The sequence below is a fragment of the Manihot esculenta genome, chromosome 12, assembly GCF_001659605.2.
Source record: "Manihot esculenta cultivar AM560-2 chromosome 12, M.esculenta_v8, whole genome shotgun sequence".
NCBI lineage: Eukaryota > Viridiplantae > Streptophyta > Magnoliopsida > Malpighiales > Euphorbiaceae > Manihot > Manihot esculenta.
The window spans coordinates 31,386,204-31,410,300 of record NC_035172.2 but is presented as its reverse complement, the minus strand read 5'-3'; positions in this window follow the sequence as shown (position 1 = coordinate 31,410,300).

The following is a 24,097-nucleotide window of genomic DNA, read 5'->3' as shown; positions in this document are numbered from 1 at the left end:
GATCCCAAAGAGATGGGTGACCGGTCTCAAAAATGAATCGCCGACACGACAACACCGATTAGGAAAATAATGACCTCAATGAGGTGGATGACTAGTCTCAAAAATAAGACCACCGACATCACAAAACCAGTTGAGGAGATAGAGATAATGTTGAAGGCTCACCCTAGTAAGGCTATAGGCCAAAAGAAATGAAATTGGGGCATAATGCCGACCTCAAAAAAAGACCTCGGCGTCTACAAGGTTCAAATAAAAATAAAAGTAAGGCATGATTCCTACATCGCAAAGGAGCTCAGAACCTCTAAAAGCCTAAAGGAAATAAAAGAAAGCATGATTTCTGTAATACCCGGCTAGACTCCGGTATCGGAATTCCTACCGTCCGGTGGAATCTCGGATGTCGGAAGCCTCTAGTAGGGTAGAAACATGTTTTCATAAAATGTTTTAAAGCATTTCATGGTTTTAAGTATGAAAATTAAATGAATTTTTGCATGAAAAATCTTTGGAGGAAAACCCAGGTTCGGCCGCCGAAAGTCAAGTTCGGCCGCCGAACATGCATGCATTTTGGAGGTGTAACGACCCGAAAATCGGACCGCTACCGGCGCTAGGATCCGGGTCGACTTAAGGCCGCCGGGACCCGTAGCAAGCCTGACATAAAACCCGTGAACCTGTATAATCCCATACATGATCAACAACATGCATAAAAATTAAAACTTTTCTTTTCATAAACATCAACCAAACTCAACCTGTGCATAAATATAAACATAACTTTGATCCCTCTGTGGGATCTCATCTGTGCCCTCAAAGGGTAACATAACCTGTGTTGAGCTGGTTTACATAAACATCATCAAAATCTCTAAGATCATGTATAAAAAGGGATACAACATTCTATGGTCAAGCACACACTAACATCCATAAAACTCATTACATAACTATACTGTACTTTTACATTACAATTTGATCATGTCCATTGCTAGCTATTACATAAACATGACTTCTTAACACTATCCGGACTCCTGCTATATCCTGTACCTGCAAGCCTGGGGGTAAAGGGAGAGGGGTGAGCTAAAAGCCCAGTGAGTAGAACTATAAAAAAGGAATATTTAAAACATGCTATCATGAAATGCGTCACTGCGCAAACAAATCACACCACGGATGGACTGATTCAAAAATCCCTCAACTCCATGCCCGGCCCTATTATGGGCACCATAGGACTTCGTATTGCCCGGCCCTATTATGGGCACCACAGGACTTCGTACTCGGAGTTATTGCCCGGCCCTATTATGGGCACCACAGGACTTCGTATTCAGAAGGCTAATGAATCATTCTAATGTCCATCCACTAACATCTATCACAACAATGCAATGCGGCATATTCGTGAATTCTAATGCAAACAACCTATAATATGATCATGATGCATGAAGCATGATAAAAGCATTTCATTTCTTAATTTAAAAGGTTAAGTTTAGTTCCACTCACCTCTGGCTGACTCTGATAAACTCTGTAGCAGCTGGCTCACTGCTGGGGTCCTTGGTTCCTCGGGTCCGAACCTACACAGGTGGACTCCAATGAGGGACCAAACATACATAAACATAACTCTAATATATCCCCCAAAACCCCCCTAACATATCATAAAAACATCACATGAAAATACGCATGAAATGGCTGAACAGGGCACTTTCGGCGGCACCTTCGGCGGCCGAAAGTCCCAGACAGAGACGAAACTCAGGTAGGTTCGGCGGCACCTTCGGCGGCCGAAAGTCCCAGACAGAGACGAAAGTCTCTTTTCGGGGGCAACTTCGGCAGCCGAAAGGCCTGCCTCCCCAGCCATGTTCGGCGGCCGAAAGTACCTTCGGCTGCCGAACCTGGTTTCTGCCAAAGGGCAGAAACTTGGCTCCCTTTGCACATTTCGTCTCCAAACCTTCCAAACATGCATATTTTTCAACCAAAGCATGCATACAAGTTCCTAGGGGCCTCAAACATGCATATACCCCATCTACAACACTTCAATCACACACAATCAAGCTACATTGTTCAAAAAGTCATCAAAAACCCATAGGTTCAACATATACCCTAACATGCATTCTACCCCCTTAAAACTTCATAAAACTAGTTTAAATCATACATTGAGCTTAGGATCGGCTCTTACCTCTTGAAGATCGTGGGTTGAGGAGATCTAAACTTGGAGATGGGAGAAGTTCCAACTTTTGGTCTCCAAGCTCCAAAACTCGTTCTAAGCTCAAAGATCTTCAAAACCAAAGTTATAAACTTGTAAAGATCATGGAAAAAGGAAGGAAAAACTCAAGATAGGGGAAGGATGGCGGAATGCTCACCTTGGCCGAAATGGGGAGAAAAAGCTCGCCCATTTTCGGCTAAGGGACCCTTTTATAGGTGGCTGGCCAGACCACGTTCGGGGGCCGAATGTGCCTCCGCATCCCTGCAATGTTCGGCGGCCGAACTTGACTTTCGGCGGCCGAACCTGAACTTCCCTAACTCATGCTTTCGGGGGCCTAACGTGCCTCCAAAACGCATGCATGTTCGGCGGCCGAGCCTGACTTTCGGCGGCCGAACCTGGGTTTTCCTCCAAGAACTCTTCATGCCAAAAACTCATTTAATTTCATACTTAAAACCATTAAAAACAAGAAAACATTTTACCAAAAACATGAATCTACCCTTCTAGAGATCTCCGACATCCGAGATTCCACCGGACGGTAGGAATTCCGATACCGGAGTCTAGCCGGGTATTACATTCTCCCCCCCTTAAGAACATTCATCCCCGAATGTTCCTCGCTAGCACATGCATAGCAAACCACATAACATACACACATAAACACATAGAGACTAACCTTAAAAGAGATGAGGATATTGCCGGAGCATAGACTCCCGTGTCTCCCAGGTGCATTCTTCCATGTTGTGGTGGTTCCACAGGACTTTCACCATCGGGATTTCCTTGTTTCTCAGCTTCCTGATCTGGGTGTCTATGATCCGCACTGGCTGTTCAACATAGGTGAGATCCTCTTGGATCTCCACATCAGGCTCACTAAGAACCTTGCCCGGATCTGACACGAATTTTCTCAACATAGAAACATGGAAAACCGGATGGATTCTCTCCATTGAAGCAGGTAAATTCAGCTTGTACGATACATTCCCAATCTTTTGCAAGACTTCAAAGGGTCCGATGTACCGCGGAGCCAGCTTACCTTTCTTCCCGAACCGAACCACTCCTTTCATTGGAGACACCTTGAGCAATACCAGATCCCCCTCCTGAAACTCTACTAGTCTTCTGCGGATGTCTGCATAACTCTTCTGGCTGGCCAGACCACGTTCGGGGGCCGAATGTGCCTCCGCATCCCTGCAATGTTCGGCGGCCGAACTTGACTTTCGGCGGCCGAACCTGAACTTCCCTAACTCATGCTTTCGGGGGCCTAACGTGCCTCCAAAACGCATGCATGTTCGGCGGCCGAGCCTGACTTTCGGCGGCCGAACCTGGGTTTTCCTCCAAGAACTCTTCATGCCAAAAACTCATTTAATTTCATACTTAAAACCATTAAAAACAAGAAAACATTTTACCAAAAACATGAATCTACCCTTCTAGAGATCTCCGACATCCGAGATTCCACCGGACGGTAGGAATTCCGATACCGGAGTCTAGCCGGGTATTACAGGAGGCACGTTAGGCCCCGAAAGCATGAGTGAGGGAAGTTCAGGTTCGGCCGCCGAAAGTCAAGTTCGGCCGCCGAACATGGCATGTATGCGGAGGCAAGTTCGGCCCCCGAACGTGGTCTGGCCAGCCACTATAAAAGGGTCACTTAGCCGAAATGGGCGAGCTTTCTCCCATTTTCGGCCACAGCTAACTTCCGACCTCCCTCTTCCCAATCTAGTGTTTTTCCTTCAAATCCCCACTATTTTTCTTGAGTTTTAAGCTTGCATTGAAGGTTTTGAACTTTTGAAACAAGTTTTGGAGCTTTGGGAACTCAGGAGCTCATTTTCGTGGATCTCCAAGTTTAGGTCGTCTTCCTCTCGATCTTCAAGAGGTAAGCTTAGATCCAACCTCTCTTGCATGTTTTAAGTAAGTTTTAAGTTGTTTTATGGGTAGAGATGCATGTTTAGGCTTGTTGATGAGTTTATGGGTTTTGATGTTTTGATGAGCAATATATGTTGTTTGAAGTGTTGTAGTTGGGGTATTTGATAGTTTGAGACCCCTAGGTGTGATGTATGGTGCTTATGCATGTTTTAGAACAAGTTTATGCATGATTGGTTGTGTAGGGGGTTGAAATGGGCATGAAGAACCAAGTTTCTGCCCTTTGGCAGAAACCAGGTTCGGCAGCCGAAGGCACTTTCGGCCGCCGAACCAGCTTGGGAGGCAGCTTTAGGCTGCCGAAGCCTGCCCCCGAAAGTGGGAGTTTCGGCTCTGTCCGAGACTTTCGGCCGCCGAAGGTGCCGCCGAACATGCATGAGTTTCGTCTCTGTCTGGGAGTTTCGGCCGCCGAAGGTGCCGCCGAACCTGCCTGACATTCGGCTCTGGAAGGACTTTCGGCCGCCGAAGGTGCCGCCGAAAGTGCCCTTCCCAGCCTTTTCTTGCATGTTTTCTAGGGTTGTTTTGAGGTGTTTTTAGGAGGTTTTTGGGGGTATGTTTAGAGTTATGTTCTTGTTGTTTAGTGCCTCATTTGAGTCCACCTGTGTAGGTTCGGACCCGAGGAACCGAGACCCCCGGTTGTGAGATAGTCGTTCAGAGTCCGTTGTTAAGCTTCAGTCACCAGGTGAGTGGAACAACTCCTTAAGTTTTAAAGTAAAGTAATTGAATAAATGAACAAATGAATGAATCTGAAAGCATACTCATGCATCATTAATGCCATGCAATATTCCAGGATGTTTGCATTAGAAATTCACGAAGATGTTGCATTGCATAATTTGATGTTGATGTGGATGGTTGTTGGGTGATCCATAGTCCTCTGATGTTATGTTATGATGATACGTTATGGAAGACCAGCGAGGCCCATTCTACGCCCCTGGCACTATGTAAGAGAAAGACCAGCGAGGCCCATTCTACGCCCCTGGCACTTTAGAATGTTATGTTATGTTATGTAAGAGAAAGACCAGTGAGGCCCATTCTACGCCCCTGGCATTTGGAGATGTTGAGGACTAATGGTGACAATACCATCCTTTATGTGATTAGCTGCGATGTGTTGCATTTCATGAAAGCATGAATTAAAATAAAATGAATAATAATAATTATAATAATAATAATAATAATATCAATAAAATGAATAATAATATACCTAAAAATGGAGGAATTAAATCAAATGTTTTTACTTTCTGCTCACTGGGCTTTTTAGCTCACCCCCTCTCCCCTAACCCCAGTCTTGCAGGTACTGAGTAGATAGAGAAGTCAAGAAGAGTAAGAGAAGTTTATGTAATAGAATAGCTGTGGACATGGTTCAAATGTAATGTAAAGTATTGAATGTAATGTAATGAAAGTTTAGAAATGTGCTTGACTAGAGTTGTTTTAATCCCTTGTATACATGGTTTTCGTTATGAGATATAATGTTTTTATGATGTTCATGTAACCCAAGCCTGCCATATGTTATGTACCCCATTGGAGTATTTGATGAGGACTCCAATGAGGGGTTTATGTTATGATGTGTATGCTCAGGTTAGGCTTGGTAAAGAAAAGTTTTAATTTTTATGTATGTTGTTAATCATGTATGGGATTAAACAGGTTCACAGGATGTATGTTTGGCTTGCTACGGGTTCCGGCGGCCTTAAGCCGACCTGGACCCTAGCGCCGGTAGCGGTCCGGTTTCCGGGTCGTTACAGAGTGGTATCAGAGCCCTAGGTTCATATGGTCGGACCTAGAGTGTCGGGCTCATAGATGTGATAGAAAGGTCAAGCACAATAGGAAATCATGTCCACTAGGATAGGATATAGAGTCCTGTCTGGAATGAAAGTATGTATGCCATGAGATATGCTATGAATATAATGTGTATATGATGTGAGTTCATGTGTTTCCACATGAACCATTTGATGCTAATGTTTTGTTATCTGTGCTGTTTTTCAGTAAACAGAATGCGAGGAACTCGTCGATCAGCTAGATTGACTAGAGTACCACCGGAGGATGAGGGCACGAGCGCCCGTCCTCCAGCATTGCCAAGGGCAATGTCAAGCAGGTCCAACAGGGACAGAGCAGTGGGAGACCCTAGAAGGTCTCTGGATCTGGGTAGAAACAGATCAGTAAGAGGAACGGTTCAAGGAGGCAGGTCAGTGGATGTGGGAGAAGAGATGGATGTGGAGCAGAGGAGGGACGGTAGCCTTGGTGTAAGCATGCCAGAAGAGGGCATGGGTGAGTCTCAGGGAGGCACTCAGGCCTCGGGGTTTGTTCCACCACCCCAGTACCCACCTTTTTCACCATACCCCGGGTATTCGATGGGAGGTACATCGGATTACCCCAGTTTTAATCCTTACCCTTCTCACATGCCATACCCACCTTTCTACCCACAGTATCCACAGTACCCTATGTACCCACCTCCATCCTTCCATCCAGGCACAGCAAACCCTATCCCAGGGGATGCCGCACCTCCACCACCAGCAGAAACCGCAGTTACAGAAACCCAAAGACCTCAACCTACCTCATCTGGAGGGAGCAAGGCCAAGATGACCGACTATATGAAGTTGGGTGCTCCCCAGTTTGATACCGGTGATGATCCGTTTGTGTACCTGGAGAAGGTCAAAACAATTACAGATGAGATAGGTGCTGATGACAGTAGAGCCATTCAGATGGCTGGTTTCACCCTGAAATGCAAAAAGGCCCGTGAGTGGTTCAAGGGCTATGTGAAACCGAGGGCAGACAGTCTTTCATGGGAGGAGTTTGCGAATGAGTTCGCAGGATGGGCTTTCCCTGACAGTTCAAGGGAGCTGAAGATGATTGAGTTTGAACAGCTGAGGCAGACAGATGGAATGGGTGTCGATGAGTACACCGACAAGTTCTTAGAGTTGTTGCCGTTTGCTGGGCAACATCTGGACACAGATCCGAAAAAGTCAAGGAGGTATATCATGAGGCTCCATTCCAGGTATTCCTCCTTGATTCAGTCAGCTGATAGAGAAAGTTTCCATGCCATTGTAGACATGGCCAGGAGAATGGAGGCTAGTGCAATCATCGAGGGGACAGTTAAACAGTCAGTGACACAGCCTTCAGGTTCTAAGACCCCAGGTGGGGGAAGGATAGACCCTTCATCCTTGAGTTCAGCTAGTAAGAAGTGGGGCAGTACCACTAAGAAACCAAAGAAGAGTAAGTTCTGGAGCAAGATCAAGTCAGGTCTGGGATTAGGAAGTGGCTCAAGCTCTGGTGCTGATAATGCAGTGTGTGCAAGGTGTGGTAAGCTACACAGAGGGGTATGCCGGTTTGGGACGACAGCCTGCTACAGGTGTGGGCAAGAGGGACACATGTCTTGGGAGTGTCCGAGAGCAGTTCCTACGGCACAGCCCCAGCAGACAACTTCAGGTAGTGTGGCACAGCCAGCAGCTTCAGCCGCAACACAGGCTAGTGGCAGAGGCCGAGGGAGAGGGTCAGCCTCTTCTTCATCAGTTTACAGAGGGGAAGGTCCGTCAGCTCCAGCACGGATCTTCACAATGACACAGCAGGAGGCAAACGCATCCAACACCGCGGTGTCAGGTAATATCATCATTGGTTGTTCAGATGCTTATGCCTTAATGGACCCGGGTGCATCCCATTCTTTTGTTTCTCCGAGAGCGGTCGAGAGGTTGGGTTTGATGGTCTCTGGGTTAGAGTGTCCCCTATGGGTCAGTGGACCCAAGTGTGACCCGTCAGTGGCAGAGTCAGTCTGCCAGTACAGTCCAGTTTTCATAGAGGGAAGATGCCTATCCGCCGACCTAGTGGTTCTAGACTTGACAGATTTTGACGTCATTCTAGGGATGGATTGGCTATCTACCCATGGTGCTACCTTGGATTGCAGAGACAAGGTAGTTAAGTTCAGATGTCAGGATGGGTCAGAGGTTGTCTTTAGAGGAGACAGGGGGAGTACACCTAGAGGTTTGATATCAGCCCTACAGGCTCGTAGGCTGCTCAGGAGGGGTTGTCAGGGTTATCTAGCTCATGTGAGAGAGCTAGACAGAGATGTCAGAGAGCCTGCCTCAGTGCCTGTGGTTAGAGAGTTCTTAGATGTTTTCCCAGACGAACTGCCAGGTTTACCGCCTCCGAGGGAGATAGAGTTCGAGATAGAATTGATGCCAGGAACCGGACCGATCTCTATCCCTCCCTACAGGATGGCGCCAGCAGAGCTGAAAGAGCTTAAAGAACAGTTGCAAGAGCTGGTAGACAAGGGTTTCATCCGACCGAGTACCTCACCTTGGGGTGCTCCAGTGTTGTTCGTGAAAAAGAAGGATGGATCCCTCAGACTTTGTATCGACTATAGACAGTTGAACAAGGTCACTACCAAGAACAAGTACCCGTTGCCTAGGATCGATGATCTATTCGACCAGCTAGCAGGAGCAGGTTGTTTCTCCAAGATAGATCTGAGATCTGGGTATCATCAGCTGAGGATCAGAGATGAAGACGTGCCGAAGACAGCATTCAGGACCAGATATGGGCATTTTGAGTTCCTAGTGATGCCGTTCGGGTTAACAAACGCCCCTGCAGCATTCATGGATCTCATGAACAGAGTATTTAGCCAATACCTGGATCACTTCGTTATTGTCTTCATAGATGATATCTTAGTGTATTCCAGGAATGCAGAAGAGCATGCCCATCATCTGCGGTTGGTCTTGCAGACTTTGAGGGAACATGGCTTGTATGCCAAGTTCTCTAAATGTGAGTTCTGGCTGAGGAGCATTTCGTTCTTGGGGCATGTAGTGTCAGAGAATGGTATTGAGGTGGACCCCAAGAAGACAGAAACTATGGCTAACTGGCCTAGACCCACTTCAGTGACAGAGATTAGAAGTTTCTTGGGTTTGGCTGGTTACTACAGGAGGTTCGTTCAGGACTTCTCAAAGATAGCAGCTCCTCTGACCAGGTTAACCAGGAAGAATCAGAAGTTTCTGTGGACCGACCAGTGCGAAGAGAGTTTTGAAGAGCTTAAGAAGAGGTTGACTTCAGCACCAGTTTTAGCTCTGCCATCTAGTGATGAGGACTTTACAGTCTTTTGTGATGCGTCCCGTGTGGGACTGGGTTGTGTACTGATGCAGAATGAGAGGGTGATTGCTTATGCTTCTAGGCAGCTGAAGAAGCATGAGTTGAATTACCCCACACATGACCTTGAGATGGCAGCAGTAATCTTTGCACTCAAGATGTGGAGGCACTACCTCTATGGGGTAAAATGTGAGATCTTTACAGATCATAAGAGCCTGCAGTACATCCTGAGTCAGAGAGATTTAAATTTGAGACAGAGAAGATGGGTAGAACTGCTCAGTGACTACGATTGCAAAATCCATTATCATCCGGGTAAGGCTAATGTTGTAGCTGATGCCTTAAGCCGGAAATCACTCGGCAGTCTATCCCACATCACAGCAGAACGAAGACCAGTAGTAAAGGAGTTCTACAAGCTCATCGAAGAAGGGCTACAGTTAGAGTTGTCTGGTACAGGTGCCTTGTTGGCTCAGATGAAAGTGACACCCGTGTTCCTTGAGCAAGTCGCTCAGAAACAGCATGAGGACCCCGAGTTAGTGAAGATTGCCAGGACTGTTCAGTCAGGCAATGATAGTGAGTTCAGATTCGACAGTAAGGGGATCCTCCGCTATGGGAGTCGATTATGTGTACCAGATGACATAGGGCTAAAAGGAGACATTATGAGAGAGGCTCATAATGCAAGATACAGCATTCACCCCGGAGCCACCAAGATGTATCAAGATTTGAAGAAAGTTTATTTGTGGCCAGCGATGAAGAAAGAAGTGGCACAGTTCGTGTCAGCCTGCGAAGTGTGTTAGAGGGTGAAGCTGGAACATCAGAAGCCGGCTGGAATGCTTAACCCGCTACCTATTCCAGAATGGAAATGGGAAAACATAGCTATGGACTTCGTAGTGGGGTTACCGGCGGCGTCCAACAGAGTGGACTCCATATGGGTGATCGTGGACAGACTCACCAAATCTGCTCACTTCATTCCTGTCAGGAGTGGCTATTCTGTGGACAAGTTGGCGCAGGTGTATGTGGATGAGATCGTCAGGCTGCATGGGGTTCCTGTTTCGATAGTGTCAGATAGAGGGCCCCAGTTCACCTCCAGGTTTTGGCGGAGTCTGCAGAATGCCATGGGTACTAGGTTGGATTTCAGTACTGCCTTCCACCCCCAGACTGATGGACAGTCAGAAAGGACCATCCAGACTATAGAGGATATGCTCAGGATGTGTGTGCTGGACTTTGGCAGTTCTTGGAGGCAGCATCTACCTTTGGTGGAGTTTGCCTACAACAACAGCCATCATGCTAGCATCGGGATGGCTCCATATGAAGCTTTGTACGGAAGGAAGTGCAGATCACCTGTTTGCTGGGAGGAAGTTGGAGAGAAGGCCTTGGCAGGGCCTGAGCTAGTAGAAATTACCAGCAGGGTGGTACCCATAATCAGAGAGAGAATCAAGACTGCTACAAGCAGACAGAAGAGTTATGCAGACGTCCGCAGGAGACAGTTAGAGTTTCAGGAGGGGGATCTGGTATTGCTCAAGGTGTCTCCAATGAAGGGAGTGGTTCGCTTCGGGAAGAAAGGTAAACTAGCCCCACGATACATCGGACCCTTTGAAATCTTGCAAAAGATTGGGAAGGTGTCGTACAAGGTGGATTTACCTGCTTCAATGACAAGAATCCATCCGGTTTTCCATGTTTCGATGTTGAGGAAGTTTGTGTCAGATCCGAGCAAGGTTCTTAGTGAGCCTGATGTGGAGGTCCAAGAGGATCTCACCTATGTTGAACAGCCAGTACGGATCATAGACACCCAGATCAGAAAGTTAAGAAACAAGGAAATCCCGATGGTGAAAGTCCTATGGAACCACCACAACTTGGAAGAGTGCACGTGGGAGACACGGGAGTCCATGCTCCAGCAATATCCTCATCTCTTTTAAGGTAAGTGTGAAGTGTTTTATGTGCTTAGTATGTATGTTATGTGTTGTTTGGTGAACATTCGGGGACGAATGTTCTTAAGGGGGGAAGAATGTAATACCCGGCTAGACTCCGGTATCGGAATTCCTACCGTCCGGTGGAATCTCGGATGTCGGAAGCCTCTAGTAGGGTAGAAACATGTTTTTATAAAATGTTTTAAAGCATTTCATGGTTTTAAGTATGAAAATTAAATGAGTTTTTGCATGAAAAATCTTTGGAGGAAAACCCAGGTTCGGCCGCCGAAAGTCAAGTTCGGCCGCCGAACATGGCATGTATGCGGAGGCAAGTTCGGCCCCCGAACGTGGTCTGGCCAGCCACTATAAAAGGGTCACTTAGCCGAAATGGGCGAGCTTTCTCCCATTTTCGGCCACAGCTAGCTTCCGACCTCCCTCTTCCCAATCTAGTGTTTTTCCTTCAAATCCCCACTATTTTTCTTGAGTTTTAAGCTTGCATTGAAGGTTTTGAACTTTTGAAACAAGTTTTGGAGCTTTGGGAACTCAGGAGCTCATTTTCGTGGATCTCCAAGTTTAGGTCGTCTTCCTCTCGATCTTCAAGAGGTAAGCTTAGATCCAACCTCTCTTGCATGTTTTAAGTAAGTTTTAAGTTGTTTTATGGGTAGAGATGCATGTTTAGGCTTGTTGATGAGTTTATGGGTTTTGATGTTTTGATGAGCAATGTATGTTGTTTGAAGTGTTGTAGTTGGGGTATTTGATAGTTTGAGACCCCTAGGTGTGATGTATGGTGCTTATGCATGTTTTAGAACAAGTTTATGCATGATTGGTTGTGTAGGGGGTTGAAATGGGCATGAAGAACCAAGTTTCTGCCCTTTGGCAGAAACCAGGTTCGGCAGCCGAAGGCACTTTCGGCCGCCGAACCAGCTTGGGAGGCAGCTTTAGGCTGCCGAAGCCTGCCCCCGAAAGTGGGAATTTCGGCTCTGTCCGAGACTTTCGGCCGCCGAAGGTGCCGCCGAACATGCATGAGTTTCGTCTCTGTCTGGGAGTTTCGGCCGCCGAAGGTGCCGCCGAACCTGCCTGACTTTCGGCTCTGGAAGGACTTTCGGCCGCCGAAGGTGCCGCCGAAAGTGCCCTTCCCAGCCTTTTCTTGCATGTTTTCTAGGGTTGTTTTGAGGTGTTTTTAGGAGGTTTTTGGGGGTATGTTTAGAGTTATGTTCTTGTTGTTTAGTGCCTCATTTGAGTCCACCTGTGTAGGTTCGGACCCGAGGAACCGAGACCCCCGGTTGTGAGATAGTCGTTCAGAGTCCGTTGTTAAGCTTCAGTCACCAGGTGAGTGGAACAACTCCTTAAGTTTTAAAGTAAAGTAATTGAATAAATGAACAAATGAATGAATCTGAAAGCATACTCATGCATCATTAATGCCATGCAATATTCCAGGATGTTTGCATTAGAAATTCACGAAGATGTTGCATTGCATAATTTGATGTTGATGTGGATGGTTGTTGGGTGATCCATAGTCCTCTGATGTTATGTTATGATGATACGTTATGGAAGACCAGCGAGGCCCATTCTACGCCCCTGGCACTATGTAAGAGAAAGACCAGCGAGGCCCATTCTACGCCCCTGGCACTTTAGAATGTTATGTTATGTTATGTAAGAGAAAGACCAGTGAGGCCCATTCTACGCCCCTGGCATTTGGAGATGTTGAGGACTAATGGTGACAATACCAGCTGCGATGTGTTGCATTTCATGAAAGCATGAATTAAAATAAAATGAATAATAATAATTATAATAATAATAATAATAATATCAATAAAATGAATAATAATATACCTAAAAATGGAGGAATTAAATCAAATGTTTTTACTTTCTGCTCACTGGGCTTTTTAGCTCACCCCCTCTCCCCTAACCCCAGTCTTGCAGGTACTGAGTAGATAGAGAAGTCAAGAAGAGTAAGAGAAGTTTATGTAATAGAATAGCTGTGGACATGGTTCAAATGTAATGTAAAGTATTGAATGTAATGTAATGAAAGTTTAGAAATGTGCTTGACTAGAGTTGTTTTAATCCCTTGTATACATGGTTTTCGTTATGAGATATAATGTTTTTATGATGTTCATGTAACCCAAGCCTGCCATATGTTATGTACCCCATTGGAGTATTTGATGAGGACTCCAATGAGGGGTTTATGTTATGATGTGTATGCTCAGGTTAGGCTTGGTAAAGAAAAGTTTTAATTTTTATGTATGTTGTTAATCATGTATGGGATTAAACAGGTTCACAGGATGTATGTTTGGCTTGCTACGGATTCCGGCGGCCTTAAGCCGACCTAGACCCTAGCGCCGGTAGCGGTCCGGTTTCCGGGTCGTTACAATTTCTACCTCACAAGAGGGCTCAGCTCACAGGTAAACAAGGCTAAAAGCTTGGGTTCGACCTCGCAAAAGAGCTCGGCACCCTTGAAAGTCTAAAAGAAAATAAAAAAAAGCCTGATTCGACCTCACAAAAGAGCTCAGCTCATAGGCAAACAAGGCTAAAAGCTTGGGTTCGGCCTCACAAAAGAGCTCGGGACCCCTAAAGCCTAAAAAGAAATAAAGAAAGCCCAGTTCTAACCTCACAAAAGAGCGCAGTTCATAAGGAAACAAGGCTAAAGCTTGATTCTGACCTCACAAAAGAGCTCGGCTCGCAAGACAAACAAGGCTAAAAGCATGGTTAAGAGCTCAGCTCACAAATAATAATAAATAAGACTAAGGCATAGCGCCGACTTAGAAAAAGAGCATAAGCACCCTTAAGGTTCAAAGAGAAGTCATGCCTAGGCAAAATCAGAATCAAATTAAGGTATGTTACTAACCCCAAAATGAATTCACGAATGCCAGAATATGAGTAAGTAAAAGGTACAACTTGGAGGAAAACTATAGACAATAATAAACAAAAGTCCGGCCAACTAAAGGCTCTAGGGGAATAAAAGGCATGAGATATTAAGGCATTTGATAAACAAAGTACAAAACATAATAAGTTAGGTGCTTTACAAGAAAAATATCAGATGACCAACTAGCTCAGCACAAACGACACACATAAAAGTAATCTAAGTATGGGAATTGACCTCACATGTAACGACCCGAAAATCGGACCACTACCGGCGCTAGGATCCGGGTCGGCTTAAGGCCGCCGGGACCCGTAGCAAGCCTAACATACATCCTGTGAACCTGATTAATCCCATACATGATCAACAACATACATAAAAATTAAAACTTTTCTTTCATTCATTTTCTCATACACCAAACTCAACCTGTGCATGCACTGAACATAGCCATAATCATAAACTTAACCCCTCTGTGGGATCTCATCAATGCCCCCAATGGGTGGCATAACATGTGTTGAGTTGGTTTACATAAGTAGTATAAAACATCTAAGATCATGTATTAAAAAGGGATTACAATATACTATGGTCAAGCACATTTCTAACATTCTTAAACATCATTTCAATATCTCTATACTGTACTTTTACATTACATCTTTCTACAATCTGTCATGTCCACACTCTAGCTATTACATGCATAAGACTTCATTACTCTTGCTAACCTCCTGGTCTACCCTGTACCTGCAAGCCTGGGGTTAAAGGAGAGGGGTGAGCTACAAGAGCCCAGTGAGCAGAATAATAAAACATTTGAAACATATGATAACATGAAATGCATCACATCACAGCTAATCACATCAAGGATGAATTTGTCACCAATAGTCCTCTACATGATCCAACTGTGCCAGGGGCGTAGAATGGGCCTCACTGGTCTTTCTCTTACATAATCATAACATAGCATGACATAACATTCCATAATGCCAGGGGCGTAGAATGGGCCTCACTGGTCTTTCGTACCGTATCATCATCATATCATAACATACGAGGACTAAGGGATCATTCAACATTCATCCACATCGTCAACTTATTATGCAATGCAACATATTCGTGATTTCTAATGCAAACAACCTAAAATATCTCATGGCATTCATGATGCGTGAATCATGCTAAAACGGGTTTATTTATTTAAAAGCATAAGAGTTATTCCACTCACCTCTAGTTGAAGCTCTACTGACTCAGAAGCAGCTGAACTCACTGCTGGGGTCCTCGGTTCCTCGGGTCCGAACCTACACAAGTGGACTCAAATGAGGGACCAACCAAACATGAACATAACTCTAAACTACTCCCCAAAAACCCCCTAAAACATCATGAAACAATCATGCAAAACATGTAAAAGAAGGCTGGACAGGGCACTTTCGGCGGCAGGTTCGGCGGCCGAAAGTCCCTCCAGAGCCGAAAGTCAAGCAGGTTCGGTGGCACCTTCGGCGGCCGAAACTCCCAGACAGAGGCGAAACTCATGCATGTTCGGCGGCACCTTCGGCGGCCAAAACTCCCAGACAGAAACGAAAGTCTCCTTTCCGGGGCAAGTTTCGACAGCCGAAGGCTGCCTCCACAAGAGGGTTCGGCGGCCGAAAGTCCTTTCAGCTGCCGAACCTGGTTTCTCCCGAAGGGCAGAAACTTGGTTCAAACATGCACAAATGCCTCAAACTCATGCCATCATGCATTTTGCTCAACCAAAACATGCATACGAGCTCCTAGAGGTCTCAAACTACCTTAAACCCCAACTACAACACATCAAGCAACACAAATCCAACATACATTGCTCAAAACATAACATAAACTCAAAAACCTAACTATAAGCTAAACATGCATTCTACCCCAAAGATCTTCATAAAATTTACTTAAAACATAATGTAAGCTAGAGATCGACTCTTACCTCTTGAAGATCGAGAGTAGAGGCGATCTAACTTGGAGTTGGGAGAGATTTAGCTCCTTGGGCCTCCAAGTCCAAAACTTGCTCAAAACTTGAAAATCTTCAAAGGAAAGCAAAAACTTGTGAAAATCTTGAAAGATCTGAAGGAAAAGACTCAAGATTGGTGAGGGACGGCGGAGAACTCACCTTGGCCGACAATGGGGAGAAAAGCTCGCCCGTTTTCGGCTAAGGGACCCTTTTATAGTGGCTGGCCAGGCCACGTTCGGGGGCCGAACGTGCCTCCGCATGCATGCCATGTTAGGCGGCCGAACTTGAGGTTCGGCGGCCGAACCTGGGCTTCCCTCACTTATGCCTTCGGGGGCCTAAGGCTCACCCGAAATGCATGCATGTTCGGCGGCCGAACTCTGAGTTTCGGCGGCCGAACTCTGAGTTTCGGCGGCCGAACTCTGAGTTTCGGCGGCCGAACCTGAGTTTCTTCCAAGGGTGTTTTTATTCAAAAACTCATTTCCTCTTTACTTAATATCATCAAAAACATTAAAACATTTCATGAAAACATGGTTTTACCCCTTCTAGAGGTCTCCGACATCCGAGATTCCACCGGATGGTAGGAATTCCGACACCGGAGTCTAGCCGGGTATTACATTCTCCCCCTCTTAAGAACATTCGTCCCCGAATGTTCCTCATCTAGCACATAGCATGGCATACACATATCAAACATACAAAGCACATATAACTCACAAGGGACTAACCTTAGAAAAGATAAGGATATTGCTGGAGCATGGACTCCCGTGTCTCCCAAGTGCACTCTTCCATATTGTGGTGGTTCCAAAGGACTTTCACCATCGGGATTTCCTTGTTTCTCAGCTTTCTGATCTGGGTGTCTAGGATCCGTACTGGCTGCTCGACATAGGTGAGATCTTCTTGGATCTCCACATCAGGCTCACTAAGAACCTTGCCCGGATCTGACACGAACTTTCTCAACATGGAAACATGGAAAACCGGATGGATTCTTTCCATTGAAGCAGGTAAATCCAGCTTGTACGACACATTCCCAATCCTTTGCAAGACTTCAAAGGGTCCGATGTATCGTGGGGCTAGTTTACCTTTCCTTCCGAACCGAACCACCCCTTTCATTGGAGACACCTTGAGCAATACCAGATCCCCCTCCTGAAACTCTACCTGTCTTCTGCGGATGTCTGCATAACTCTTCTGTCTGCTTGCAGCAGTCTTGATCCTTTCTTTGATTATGGGTACCACCCTGCTGGTAATCTCTACTAGCTCAGGCCCTGCCAAGGCCTTTTCTCCAACTTCTTCCCAGCAAACAGGTGACCTGCACTTCCTTCCGTACAAGACTTCATATGGAGCCATCCCGGTGCTAGCATGATGGCTGTTATTGTAGGCAAACTCCACCAAAGGTAGATGTTGCCTCCAAGAACCTCCAAAGTCCAGCACACACATTCTGAGCATATCCTCGATAGTCTGGATGGTCCTTTCTGACTGTCCATCAGTCTGGGGGTGGAAGGCAGTACTGAAATCCAACCTAGTACCCATGGCATTTTGCAGACTCTGCCAAAACCTGGAGGTGAACTGGGGCCCTCTATCAGACACTATTGAAACAGGAACCCCATGCAGCCTGACGATCTCATCAACATACACCTGCGCCAACTTGTCCACAGAATAGCCATTCCTGACAGGGATGAAGTGAGCAGATTTGGTGAGTCTGTCCACAATCACCCATATGGAGTCTAATCTGTTGGACGTCGCCGGCAACCCCACTACGAAGTCCATAGCTATATTCTCCCATTTCCACTCTGGAATAGGTAGCGGGTTAAGCATTCCAGCCGGCTTCTGATGTTCCAGCTTCACCCTCTGACACACTTCGCAGGCTGACACAAATTGTGCCACTTCTTTCTTCATCGCTGGCCACCAATAAACTTTCTTCAAATCTTGATACATCTTGGTGGCTCCGGGGTGAACGCTGTATCTTGCATTATGAGCCTCTCTCATAATGTCTCCTTTTAGCCCTATGTCATCTGGTACACATAGTCTGCTCCCATAGCGGAGGATCCCTTTGCTGTCGAATCTGAACTCACTATCTTTGCCTGACTGAACAGTCCTGGCAATCTTCACTAACTCTGGGTCCTCATGCTGTTTCTGAGCCACCTGCTCCAGAAACACGGGTGCCACTCTCATCTGGGCTACCAAAGCACCTGTACCAGACAACTCCAACTGTAGACCTTCATCCATGAGCTTGTAAAACTCCTTCACCACTGGTCTCCTCTCTGCCGTGATGTGGGATAGACTGCCTAGTGACTTCCGGCTTAGGGCGTCTGCCACAACATTCGCCTTACCCGGATGATACTGAATCTTGCAATCATAATCACTCAGCAGCTCTACCCATCTCCTCTGTCTCAAGTTCAAATCTCTTTGACTCAGGATGTACTGCAGGCTCTTATGATCTATAAAGATCTCACATTTTACCCCATAGAGGTAGTGCCTCCACATCTTGAGCGCAAAGATTACTGCTGCCATCTCTAGGTCATGTGTGGGGTAATTCAACTCATGCTTCTTCAGCTGCCTGTAAGCATAAGCAATCACCCTCTCGTTCTGCATTAGTACACAACCCAGTCCCACACGGGACGCATCACAAAAGACTGTAAAGTCCTCATCACTAGATGGCAGAGCTAACACTGATGCTGAAGTCAACCTCTTCTTAAGCTCTTCAAAACTCTCTTCGCACTGGTCGGTCCACACAAACTTCTGATTCTTTCTGGTCAACCTGGTCAGAGGAGCTGCTATTTTCGAGAAGTCCTGAACGAACCTCCTGTAGTAACCTGCCAAACCCAAGAAACTCCTGATCTCCGTCACTGAAGTGGGTCTAGGCCAGTTAGCCACAACTTCTACCTTCTTGGGGTCCACTTCTATTCCATTTTCTAACACTACATGCCCCAAGAATGAAATGCTCCTCAGCCAGAACTCACACTTGGAGAACTTGGCATACAAGCCATGTTCCCTCAAAGTCTGCAAAACCAATCGCAGATGATGGGCATGCTCCTCTGCATTCCTGGAATACACCAAGATATCGTCTATGAAGACAATAACGAAGTGATCCAGGTGTTGGCTAAACGCTCTGTTCATAAGATCCATGAATGCTGCAGGGGCGTTGGTTAACCCGAACGGCATTACAAGGAACTCAAAATGCCCATATCTGGTCCTGAAAGCCGTCTTTGGCACATCACCTTCTCTGATCCTCAACTGATGGTACCCCGATCTCAGATCTATTTTGGAGAAACAACCTGCTCCGGCTAGCTGGTCGAATAGATCGTCGATCCTAGGTAGCGGGTACTTATTCTTGGTAGTGACTTTGTTCAACTGCCTGTAGTCGATACAAAGTCTAAGGGATCCATCATTCTTTCTCACAAACAAAACTGGTGCACCCCAAGGTGAAGTGCTCGGTCGGATGAAGCCCTTTTCTACCAGCTCTTGCAACTGTTATTTCAATTCCTTCAACTCAGCTAGAGCCATCCTGTAGGGAGGGATAGAGATCGATCGGGTTCCAGGCATCAATTCTATCTCGAACTCTATCTCCCTAGCAGGTGGTAAACCTGGCAGCTCGTCTGGGAAGAAGTCTAGAAACTCTCTAACCACTGGCACCGAGGCGGGCTCTCTAACCTGACTGCTAAGCTCTCTCACATGAGCCAAATACCCCTGACATCCTTTCCTAAGCAACCTACGAGCCTGAAGAGCTGATATCAGACCTCTAGGTATACCCCTCCTGTCTCCCCTGAAGACAACCTCTGACCCATCCTGACCTCTGAACTTGACCACCTTGTCCCTGCAGTCCAAGGTAGCACTATGGGTAGATAACCAGTCCATCCCTAGAATGACGTCAAAATCTGTCAAGTCTAGAACCACAAGGTCGGCGGAAAGGCATCTTCCCTCAACAAAGACTGGACTGCACTGGCAGACTGACTCTGCCACTGATGGGTCACACTTGGGTCCACTGACCCAGAGAGGACACTCTAACTCAGAGATCATCAACCCCAACCTCTGAACGGCTCTCGGAGCAATAAAAGAATGAGATGCACCAGGGTCCATCAAGGCATACACATCTGAACAACCAATGACTAAGTTACCTGCCACCACGGTGTTAGATGCATCTGCCTCCTGTTGAGTCATTGTGAAGATCCGTGCTGGAGCTGATGGACCTTCACCTCTGAAACCCGCTGAAGAAGAGGCTGACCCTCTCCCTCTGCCTCTGCCACTGGCCTGAGTCGTGGCTGGAGCTGCTGGCTGCGCTACACTACCTGAAGCCGTCTGCTGAGACTGTGCTCCAAAAGCTGCCCTAGGACACTCCCGAGCCATGTGTCCCTCCTTGTAACGACCCGGAAACCGATACCCTACCGTAACGGCCCGAACCGCCACCGGCGCTAGGATCCAGATCGGCTTAAGGCCGCCGGGACCCGTAGCAAGCCAAACATACCTCCTATCACCTGGCCAAATCCCATACATGATCAAGACTCTAACATAAAAACTTAAACATCTGATGTACAAACCGAACCTGACCTGTATGCGACATAACTGAAAACATAAAAGGACCCCCCTACTAGAGCCCTCATCAAAACTCTAGCTGGGTCAACACAACATACATCAAGCCGGAGTCACATCCAAAGAACCAAACCTAACCTGTGCATGCATCAAACCACAAACATAAGACCTCCACTAGGGTCCTCATCAAACATTAGAGTGGTAAACACAACACATGCCACAAGTTCAGTTCAAACACAACTCAACATCTAAAACATACATCATGTATTAGACAGGGACTAACCAAGTCTCAGGGCCAAGCACAGTACTAATCCATAAACATAACTCTACTATACTTCACATTACATAACCTTATCTCAATTTACATTACATGTCCACACTAAAAGTACTAAGCTATTGCTATTACAAGCCTTTTTACCCTTGACGTCTTCCTGGCCTACCTCTGACCTGCAAAACTGGGGTTTAGGGGAGAGGGGTGAGCTAAAAAGCCCAGTGAGTAGAAACAAAGAAAACAGTTCATTAATTAAATGCTTTCATGAAATGCGCCACAGCACAAGCAATTCACATAACGGATTGGACATGACCTCCAAAGCTCCCTCTGTCGGTGCCCGGCCCCTAAAGGAGCTCACACAGGACTTTCATACATAACATGGTGCCCGGCCCCCGAAGGAGCTCACACAGGACTTTCTACATGGTGCCCGGCCCTCAAAGGAGCTCCACAGGACTTCTCTTATCATGACAGACTTATGGGCCATTGGGGTCGCCTTGGTCCATCCACATCAACAGTAAATAATGCAATGCGTCATATTCGTGTAACTAGTGCAATCAACCTATTACATATAAACATGATGCATGAACATGCTTTAGGCATTTGATTTCATAAAATAAAAGATTAAGTTTAGTTCTACTCACATCTGGCAGACGCTGGACTAACTCTGCAACAGCTAACACTGATGGCCTCCTCGATCCCTCGGGTCCGATTCTACACAGGTGGACTCGAATGAGGTGCCAACACACTCTAAACAACTCATAAACAACTACCCAAAAACCCCCTAGAACATCACTTAAGCATGCATAGAAAACAAACATGAAAAGGCTGGACAGGGCACTTTCGGCGGCACCTTCGGCGGCCGAACCCTCCCTCCAGAGACGAAACTCGGGCACTTTCGGCTGCACCTTCGGCGGCCGAAAGTCCCTCTCCAGAGACGAAAGTCAGGCACTTTCGGCGGCCGAACTTTCCTTCGGCGGCCGAACTTTCCTTCGGCGGCCGAACTTTCCTTCGGCGGCCGAAAGTCTGCTTTCAAGCCAAAACTCAACTTTCGTGGGCAAGGTTAGGCGGCCAATCCATGCGTTCAAAGGCAGGTTCGGCGGCCGAAACCACCTTCGGCGGCTGAACTTGAGTTCTTCCCAGAAGGGCAGAACTCAGCTTCTCATGCATTTAAGCCTCCCAAACCTTCCAAACACCCCAAAACAAGCCTCCAACCTTACCAAAACATGCATAAACTCTTAACCATGCACAAAGGAGCTTAAACAAGCTTAAACTCCAAAAACAACATCAAAAGCATGCACAAACAGCTTATGACCCACATAAGCCAAAACCATCAAAACTAGCTTAAACCTCACTTGCTCTTCCCCAATCATACATACACTCCCCCACATGCATAAACTAGCTTAAAACTTCATCATAACATCACATAAACATACATAAACAGGCATAAGCATACATTGGGCATAAAACCCACAAAAATCCTAATATGCATATCTACCCATACTCAAGCATTAAAACTTCATAAAACCTCATTAAAACACAAGGAAAGCAAGGATCTACACTTACCTCTTGAAGATCGAGGGTTGGTGTGACCCAAAGCTTGAGGTGTGGAGAACCCAAACTCTTAAAGTCTCCAAGCTCTCCAAACCTTGATCCAAGCTTTAAAAACTCTTCAAAACCGCCATAAAGCTCATGAAAACATGAAGGAGATGAAGAAAAAAACATGAAAACGGCCAAGGGAGGACAAAAACTCATCTGAGCTCGAGAATGGGGAGAAAACTCGCCCATTTCAGATCTGAGGGCTCTTTATAGGTGGCCTGGTCGAAGACCTTCGGCAGCCTAACGTGCCCCCTAAACTCAGGCATGTTCGGCGGCCGAACTTGACTTTCGGCGGCCGAACCTTGGCTCGTTCAAACAAGACTTTCGGAGGCCAAAAGCACTCCCGAAGCCTTCCCATGTTCGGCAGCCGAACTTCACTTTCGGCGGCCGAACCTGGCAAACGCCTCCTTGGTCTTTTCTTTTCAAAAGCTCAATTCATTTTCATTTAAAACCATGAAATCAGTAAAAATATTTTAGAAAACACATTTTACCCCTCTAGAAGCCTCTGGCATCTTCAGAAGTTCCAGATTCCAATGGAAATTCCGCCGGAAGGTAGGGATTCCGATGCCGGAATCTAGCCGAGTATTACACTCCTGCCCACATTTGAAGCAGGCTGTCGTCCCAACCAGACATACTCCCTTGTGCGGTCTCCCACACTTCTTGCATACTGCATTATCCGCACCAGAACTCGCGCCACTCCCCAGTCCCAGACTGGACTTGACCTTGTTCCAAAACTTATTCTTCCTCGACTTCTTAGTGGTACTGCTCCACCTCTTGCTGCCTGAAGCTGCTGCACTAAAAGAAGAAGAGCCTGGGGTCTTAGAACCAGAAGGCTGTACCACTGACTGCTTAACTGTCCCCTGAACGATGGCACTGGCCTCCATTTTTCGGGCCATATCCACTATGGCATGGAAGCTCTCCCTATCTGCTGACTGGATCAAGGAGGAATATCTGGAGTGGAGTTTCATGATATACCTCCTTGACCTTTTCTGATCCGAGTCGAGATTTTGCCCTGCAAATGACAACAGCTCCAAGAATCTGTCTGTGAACTCCTCTACACTCATCTCATCAGTCTGCCTCAACTGCTCAAACTCTATCATCTTCAACTCCCTTGAACTATCTGGGAAAGCCCATCCTGCAAACTCGTTTGCGAACTCTTCCCAAGACATGCTGTCCACTCTCGGGTTCACATAATTCTTGAACCACTCTCGTGCCTTCTTGCACTTAAGTGTGAACCCAGCCATCTGAATGGCTCTACTATCATCAGCCCCAATCTCATCTGTGATCACCTTAACCCTTTCAAGATACACAAATGGGTCATCCCCTTTTTCATACTGGGGAGCACCCAACTTCATGTAGTCTGTCATCTTGACCTTGCTCCCACTGGCTGAGCTAGGTCTAGAAGGTTGAGTAGCTGGGGCTGCTGGTTCTGCTGGAGGAGGAGGTGGTGCAACATTTTCTGAGGTAGGGTTTGCTGGATTTGGATAGTAAGGTGGGGGTGGATACATTGGGTATTGTGAATATGGTGGGTAGTAGGGTGGGTATGGCATCTGTGTGGGATAAGGGGTGAAGCTAGGGTAATCCAATGTACCTCCCATCGAATACCCGGGATTTTGTGAGAAGTGTGGGTAGTGGGGTGGCTGAACAAATCCCGAGGCCTGAGTGCCTCCTTGGGACTCTCCCATTCCCTCTTCTGACATGCTAACTCCCAAACTGCCATCCCTCCTCTGCTCTACATCCATATCATCCCCCATGTCCTCTGACGCTCCTCCCTGAATTGTTCCTCTGACTGATCTGCTTCTACCCAGATCCAAAGACCTTCTAGGGTCTCTTACTGCTCTTTCTCTGTTAGACCTAC